Source organism: Octodon degus, unplaced genomic scaffold (genome assembly GCF_000260255.1).
Source record: "Octodon degus isolate 3935 unplaced genomic scaffold, OctDeg1.0 scaffold00131, whole genome shotgun sequence".
Classification (NCBI taxonomy): Eukaryota; Metazoa; Chordata; class Mammalia; order Rodentia; family Octodontidae; genus Octodon; species Octodon degus.
This window is the reverse complement of record NW_004524707.1, coordinates 6003327-6011476: the sequence shown is the minus strand read 5'-3', so window position 1 is coordinate 6011476 and position 8150 is coordinate 6003327. Positions and strand designations below refer to the sequence as shown.

Sequence of the window (8150 nt, the reverse complement as noted above, 5' to 3'; positions counted from 1 at the left end):
ATAACGGAACTTAACAACAAAAAGGAGATGCAGATGAATGTCCATTTTGTATCTGTGTATTCAAATGGCTTGGATCAATATACAGTTACATTCTCTTAATGAATAGAGGGATTTGTTCTAATGGTGTTTGTAAGTAAGATATCATGTCTGCATCTTGTACAGCAATTAACCACTAGGAAGAATATATACAATGTGTTAATTATTGAAACTGTCCTACCAATTTGGTTTGAAAAAAACCAAATACCTAAACATAATGAAGTCCACTGCATAACAAGCCAACAGCTAGCATTATGTTAAATGGAAAAAGGTTTTAAAACATTTCTCTGACCTGGAACAAGACTACACAGTATCTGAAGTCACAGCCAGACATTCAAGTAAGGAGAAAGGTATTCAAATGGGAAAAGAATAGTCAAATATTCATTAGTGCTGTGCAGCATGAGTTTCTACATAGAAAACCCTAAAGGTTACACTAAAAAAAAAAAAAATAGAATGCATCAAATACAGTAGGTTATAAAATCAACACACAAAAAGTCATTTGCATTGTTGTGCCTCAACAGTGAATTATTTGTCACAGAAGTCAAGAAAACAATTCCATTTACAGTAGCAAGCAAAAATAAGGGCCAGTGAGATAGCTCAGTGGACCAAGAGCCTGCTTAGGCAAGCACAGGGACCTAGGTTCAATCTCTAGCACCACATGTCACACTGGCCCAATCTCTGCCCCCGGGCTGCTCATCTGGTCACTGAGTCAGGGAGTGGTGGCCCATGCCTGTAATCCCAGCGCTGGAGAGGCTGAAAACAGAAGGATCACAGCAAGTCTGATCTGTGTAGAGAGACCCTGTACCAAATATATTTTTTTTAAAAAAACAACAAAAATAAAATCAGATACTGAAGAATAACTTTAACCAAATCACTGTGTGGTACAACAGAACAGCAGCGATATCAAAGAGTTGACAAAAGGTCTTGCCCTGTCTTCATCAAGATGCTACCTGGTAAAAACTCAAGAAAGAAGACTCCAAATACAGAAGCAAAGTAATATAACACCAACCCAGCCAGCAAGACTTGATCTGTGGAGAAGGAAAAGGCTTTATACAGTGTCAACTGGTACAAAAATTCTGAAGAGCAAATTTTCAAATGCAGACTATGAGTTACTTTGCCTGGAAGAGAGCTTAAAACCAAATGCAAAAAGAACTAGAATGAATGAATAATTAAAGGATTTTATTGCAAGTCCTTGAAGAAAGCAAAGAATCTCTTTAGAAAACAAATAACTGTTTCTTCAAAGTACTCCACAAAGTCAGATGGCCACAGTATTAGCTTGGTTTAGAAGAAAGAAACACCTATTTTATATATTTAAGAAGTTATCTGAACACCTAGTGATGTGGGCACAGTAATGGGTTGAGCACAGGACCAAAGTTTTCTCTGGGATCCTGGAGGAAGAGGGAGTGATAGCAAGGAATAGTTGGTTTTTCTAAATACTGTGAGCAACTTTATACCCTTTATAGTGCCACATCAAGTAGGCATCTCCCCCATTCTTCAGGCGTGCACCATGGAATTATCCTTGTGCCACCCAGAACATCTGTGGCTGAACTGTGGAGCTCACGGTGCTAAGTCCCAGAGCAGCTTCAAGTTCACGCTGCATTAATTTTAAATAACCAGAGGACTCTAATCCAAGAAGAGAATTTATAAAAATTAAGTTTTTTCCACTGCATCTTAGCAAGTCTTAGAATGTTTAATGTTTCAGAAGGGTGGAAAGAGAAACCAATCTTATGCTATCTGAAAAATGTTTGGTCCTGTTTTCAAAACAAATATCAGATGCCAAATGTCTTGTTCCTTTCCCCCACGGGAATGTTGCAGAGTGGGAAAACCAAATGGATGACTTTGCTTGCATTTCATTACCATTTAGATGGGTACATAAAAATATTGAGCTTACAAACTCACCATATCCTTAGGGTACAGGTCTCTAAATTCCAGCCACTATGCAGTGAAGGCTTTCAAACATAGCTGTGATGTACATCCACCATGCTTTGTGACAGCTCCACCAGCCGGATTCCCGGCTTCCCTTACTTTCTACTTCCCCCCTCTTCACTCATTGTCAACCCCTGGCTCACCAGAGCAATTTTATCTCTAGACTGTCACATGCCTGGATTTACTAAGGAGAAACACCATTAATTAATGAACTCAAGAATGATTTTTTTTTCTTTTTTTTTTTGGCTGGTTCAGGCTGCCTTAAGGGTGGGTCTGGTAATGCAGGTGGAGGTGGGGATCGAACCTCAGTATCCTGCACCTGACTGCATTTGCATGAGCAGGCACTTAAACAACTGAGCTAACTGGCAGTCCCCCTTAATGAACTCAAGAAATCTAACATTTTTGAGCTCTTTCAAAGAAAAACCACAAGTCACTATGTGTTCCCCCAATCCCAGGCCAGCAGGGGTGAACCTATGGCACATGTGTTAATAGTTTCTCTTTTAAGACAGAAGATGTTAGTGCATGACTTGTTTTTCTAAACTAAAACTTCTACATTCAAGCTTAATTGCAGTGCTGGAACTGTGTGCCAAGTACGTAGGTTTGGGGTTGTACTTCAGGCACTCATCGCCATCACTATCGTAGGCCACATCAAACTATCGTAGGCCATGTCACACTGGATATTGTTCCAGTCTGCTATATTTTGTCTTCTCCTAGAATACTCTGTAGTTCAAAAGAAAAATGGGAGTTCTTATATTTAGAGTCACTACTAAAATATTTATGGCTAATGATAAGCTGTCTGGGATATACTTCAAAACAATATGGGAGACAGTACAGATGAAAGAAAACTGGCCATGAGATGATCGCTGCTGCTACACCTAGGGGCTGAAAATACAGGGGTTTGTGCTAGGTATATGCTTTAATTTTCTAAAAATACAATACTTTGAAAGATGAGTTGGCTAGATGAAAGAAATCTTAAGCAAGAGCATAATGAAAGAAACAAAGCACCACAGAGCAGCTGGGGAAAAAGCAGATGTAGAAATGGGCACACAGGTCCGGAGGAGTGCTATGGTTTGTCATGCATTTTAGATGAACCAGTCTGCAAGAGATCTGGGAGAATACATTTTGTTAATATGGCAAGAAAGGGAGAAAGAGGAAGGCGAACAAAGGTGAGTAGCCTGGCAGGAGGTCAGCGTCCAGGCATGGACACGACTAAGGGACCAGGAAGGCATAAGCCCAGACAAGTTGTGTACCTGCCCAGAGCCATTACCAATGTCCTCCCTCTCACACACAAATGCCTTATCTGCACAGACTGCTGTTGGGGCACATGAACACATATGTATCATATATGGCACGTGTGCAAAAATTAGGAAAACTGGCCAAATACCATCCAATAGCCTGGGGCATGTGTGGCATTGACAGCAAAAAGATCCCTCTGCAGAACTAACTCTTTAGAGGCATGAGACACAGACAGCTATAGCTACAACCAGGTGTCTTAGCACAGCATGGGATCTGCAGAGGCCAGGAACAGAACTGATCCCACCTTATCCAGAAACTAAGAGACAAGGGACCCTCAACTGCTAAAATCCAATGATAATCTCATCAACAGCCTATATGCACAGGCTAGGTAAACTTTAAAGATAAACAGAGAAAAAAATTAATGCCCCAGAATTTCATAAAAATTATGATGAAATTTCATAAAAAGTATAATAACAGGAATATCTAGGGAAGTTAGAAAGGCCAGGATGAGAATGCAGACTATTTCAGTGTGTCAACTCTCTCTGGTCAGTCCATCAGACTCTGTCAGATCAGAGAGAGGGTGAAAAAGCCACTGGACACAGCCAGCACACGTGCCTCTCACCCTGTACATCAGCACTTTGTAAATTGCCCATGACAGGCCAAATATTAGACGCATGAAATCCTAATTGGAATTGTTCAAATAATTAGCTAGCTTTTACTGCCACCTCCTGGCCCTTTCTAGTACATCTATCCTGAGCTACTAATACTCATGCACACATTAAACTGTGGTAACCTCACAAATTAAAGTTATGCTGCTTCAGTGGATCAAATCATGCACTACATGAAGTACTCAGTAAAGAAGAAATAGGTCATAGTGCATTGGCCAGGGACCATAACTTGCCATGCCATCACCTCCTGATGGACCCAAGGGATGTGACGAAGCCACTGGACATGACCAGCACATGTCCTTCCCCACTTAATGCTACAGGGAAACAGTTAGGACCTGCCCTGGGGACTGTCGCCTTGCTCACTGGCCAGACCAGTCCCCCTGTGGCTGGCAAAATCTCTCTGTGAGTCTGACACAACCCCAATGAAGCAATCCCCAGCGAAGTACTGAGCAAAGCAGCTCTCTGATGGATGGTGCGCTGACAGAACAGCCTTGCTTTTGTCAAGGGATGGACTTTCTTATACTACCAGGACAGTCTGATGAAATCCCAATGAATGGGAACTGTTAAATGATAAAAGGTTTGCATCAAGCTGGTATCATTTAGCACAGTTCTCCCTCTCAACTACTGTGGGGTTCTTCAGATAAGTAATATGATTCTTCCTTTACAAACAAGGACAATGAAATTTTGTCCTAACTGGTTTTTCCAAGTCAAAAAATTAGCAAATACAAAGTTAAAACTGAAATTCACAGGTCCAGAACCCACATGAATCTCTTGCAAATACCTGCTCTCAAAGCCAACAGCGGGAGCTTTGTCTGGCCAAATATACTCTACTCAAATATTCAACAAATGTGCATGACGTCTCAGCTTTTAGCGATTACTGTTGTAGCCACTGGGGACACCATGATGAACAAACCCAATACGATTGCTGTGTCTACAGAACATCTGTTCAGTTGTGGGAGACAGGGAAACAAGGGAAATTTCAGACGGTGATCAGCTATGTGCTGAGAATAAAACAGGTGAAACACCATTTGGCTATTTCTGTCTGGGTCACCAGGGAAAGCCTCTCATAGGACACAATGAAGCTGCAATAAGAATGACAAAAAGGCATAAACTAATGGACAGAAAATGCATTCTAACCTGCAGAACAGCTTAAAAAAACCCTTTTAGGTTGGGGGCCCCTTTGCCTTTTTTTTTTTTTATGTATTTAGTATAAGGTCCATAGGGTCTCACCACATAGGCTGGACTCCATAGTGATCCTCCTGTTTTCAGCCTCCTCCCAGTGCTGGGATTACAGGTGTGCACCACCACACCCAATCTCAATCGCAATCTCAGCATGCCCTATGGCTAGGGCTGGCACAGCATGCCGGGGATCAAACCCTGGCTGCTATGGTCTGCCTAAGCAGGTGCTTTAGTCCACTGGGCTATCTAGCCGACCCTCACTTGCCGTATCTGAAGATGAGCAAGAAGCATTTTGTTAAAGAAAAGCAATCTGGCTGTATCCCAAGCACCATGACACTACTACAGAAATAGACTGTCTTTCATGAGCTCAAATCATTCTAAACCAGATTTTGCATCCCACGGTTCCAAAGTCCCAATCAGCCCCCTCTTCCTAGCATATGACTTGAGTCTTACTAACCCAAAACTTTCTCCATAATCAGGGAAGAACTACTTAACGACTTTAAAAATAATTTATCTTGTAAGCAGGAATAAGACCTGTCCCACAGTTAAGTGATGGGTTTATAACCCCACATTCAGGCTGTGGGTCTGATCTGAGAGGCACTGGATATCTCTGTGAAGAGCTTGGCTCAGAAATACCATGGCGGCTCCATGCCTCACTGCCTGGCAGGGCACCTCCCGAGGCGCCAGACCATCCTGCTGTCCATGCGGTTCTCTGCCCCTGTGGCAGCTCCCTGCTGCTTTTCTCAGGACTGCAAATCCATAACAGCCCTAAGGCAAGGGGAGAAGCAAGCACATGCTAGGAGGACAGCAGGGAAAGAGAACCGGTGAGGCGGACAGGCAGGGAGAGAATGGTGGCAGGGGTGGAAATGCGGAGCCTAATAACAGAAATTCACTGCATTAAAATGAAAAACCAGCCCAACGGCACTGTTGTTAAACTCTACTGGGAAGGAAAAGTAGCACTACCTTTCTAAAGAACAGTTGACAATCAGTAGCAAAAATCTTTGACTTAGGAGCACATCCCAGATGCATTCAAAAAGCTTATATTGATAAATATGCCCGCTGAAGCACTGTTTATAACAAGGCAAAATTTTAAACAATGATCTGCAGCACAGCACTGGTAAATAAACTACTATTAAGACAATAGAAGGCATACCATAAAACTCATAAAAACCAGACTTTGAAAGAACAGACTCTAAATGGGAATGTCACATCAGGAAAAGACCATTACATAGTAAGTTTACCAAGCAGGTCCTCAGGAAGCAGGGCACCAAGGAAATCCTTGCGGATCCCAGCGGTGCCACTGTACTCACTGTTAACTGACTGCGAGAGGCATAATGAGCAAAACAAGTACCAAACATTTTGGCTGGAAAGAATAGCTAGTCATGAGGCAACTGATATCGACAAGTTGTAGCCTACGTAGTGAGGACCAAAGAAATGACAAATACCAAGACAAAATTCCATTCCAAAATGTACCAAGCACCAAACTGGATGAGTTTCCCAGCAGGCAAGTATCCAGGTACAACTGTATCTGCACAAGGTGTGGAAAGCTAACCTGGAAGGGGAAGGGCTGGGGAGAGATGACCACAGTTTCACTTCACATCTCTCCACTGTTAGTGTTCTCCTGGTGTACACGTGACTAGTGTTAAGAACTCATTCGTGTGAGATGTATAACATATATGTTGGCGCATGTACATTTACTTACTTCTTTTTAAATATATTGCATTCCATGTTGTAATATTTAAAGAATTTCTTATGCTCTTAATTGCTAATTAGAGAGGTTATTGAACAAATACTTTTGTTCCTGTTACCAATCATTTGAAGTTTCTTGCCCACACATAAATACAGTATTTATATTAAAAAGGCCAACCTAAACAAAGATATCCTTGGTAAGCAATGGGGTTGTTTTCATTAAAATCCAAAGAAGAGCTTGATTTTCAGTGATATCAAGCACAGATAAAGGGCTGGCCAAATAGCTCAGTGGATTAAAGCACCTGCAACAGGCACAGGGGCTGATCCCCGGGTCTGCCGTGCTGGTCCCGCCCCCGGGGTGCCCTGAGACAGCAATTGAGCCTGGGCATGGTGGCATGCGCCTGTAATCCCTGCTTTTGGGAGGCTGTAAACAGGAGAATCACTGAGTCCAATCTAGTAGTGAGACCCTGAGCACCCTGTAGGCCCTTCCCTAAAATACAGGGGAAAAAAAGGCAAATAATTTGATGAAACAAAGCACTATAGATATGGAGTAACTATTCCAGAAAAGTACCATTTCAAAGGAATCAGTTTAGCAACAGAAGGACACAGAAGATTGGTCAGAAAACTTAGCAAGTCCCCATGGGCAGACTCCTGGACATGCAGGCCTGGACTTTCCTAAGAATGATTCCTGAGCCTCCTGCCAGGGCTGCCAACTACTGCAGACTCAGGCTACTCAAAACAAGGTGCTGTCGGCTGCACCGGAGTCTGGCTCGGACCCACCCCTGGCCACGGAAAGAAGCGACACCCGGCACCCCATGCCCCGCGCCCACCAGACCAGAGCCCGCCGCGGGGAGATGGCAGATGATCAGGGACATGCAGGAGAGCAGGGAGCTGGAGAATCTGCAGGGACAGATGCGATTGACGCTAAGCCAGACTGGACCTCGTTTGTGCCATCCCTGCTAAAGAAGAAGAAGGAGGAGGAGGAGGATGGCTCCACACAGCCAGCCAGCACCCCCAAGGGGGAGGTGCCGACCTATAGGTATAACATGAATTTCGAGAAGATGGGCAAGTACATCATAATAAACAATAAGAACTTCGACAGAGTGACAGGCATGGGCATCCGAAATGGAACCGACAAAGACGCTGAAGCCCTTTTCAAGTGCTTCCGTAGCCTGGGTTTTGATGTGGTTGTTCATAATGACTGCACCTGTGCCGAGATGCAAGCTCTGCTCAAACGAGCTTCCGAGGAGGATCATACCAACTCAGCCTGCTTCGCCTGCATCTTACTAAGCCATGGAGAAGAAAACTGTATTTATGGAAAAGACGGCATGACAGCAATAAAGGATTTGACAGTCCATTTCAGGGGCAATCGATGCAAGACCCTCTTAGAGAAACCCAAACTCTTCTTCATTCAGG

The 8150-nt window shown here is 43.3% G+C and overlaps 1 protein-coding gene and 1 pseudogene across 4 annotated transcripts in view; one reads left to right on the top strand and one right to left on the bottom strand.

Annotated features, from left to right (window-relative positions):
- Nucleotides 1-8150, bottom strand: part of Hhat (hedgehog acyltransferase) — a 381668-nt gene that overhangs the window by 246218 nt on the left and 127300 nt on the right. The window lies entirely within an intron of this gene.
- Nucleotides 7505-8143, top strand: LOC105743534 (annotated as a pseudogene).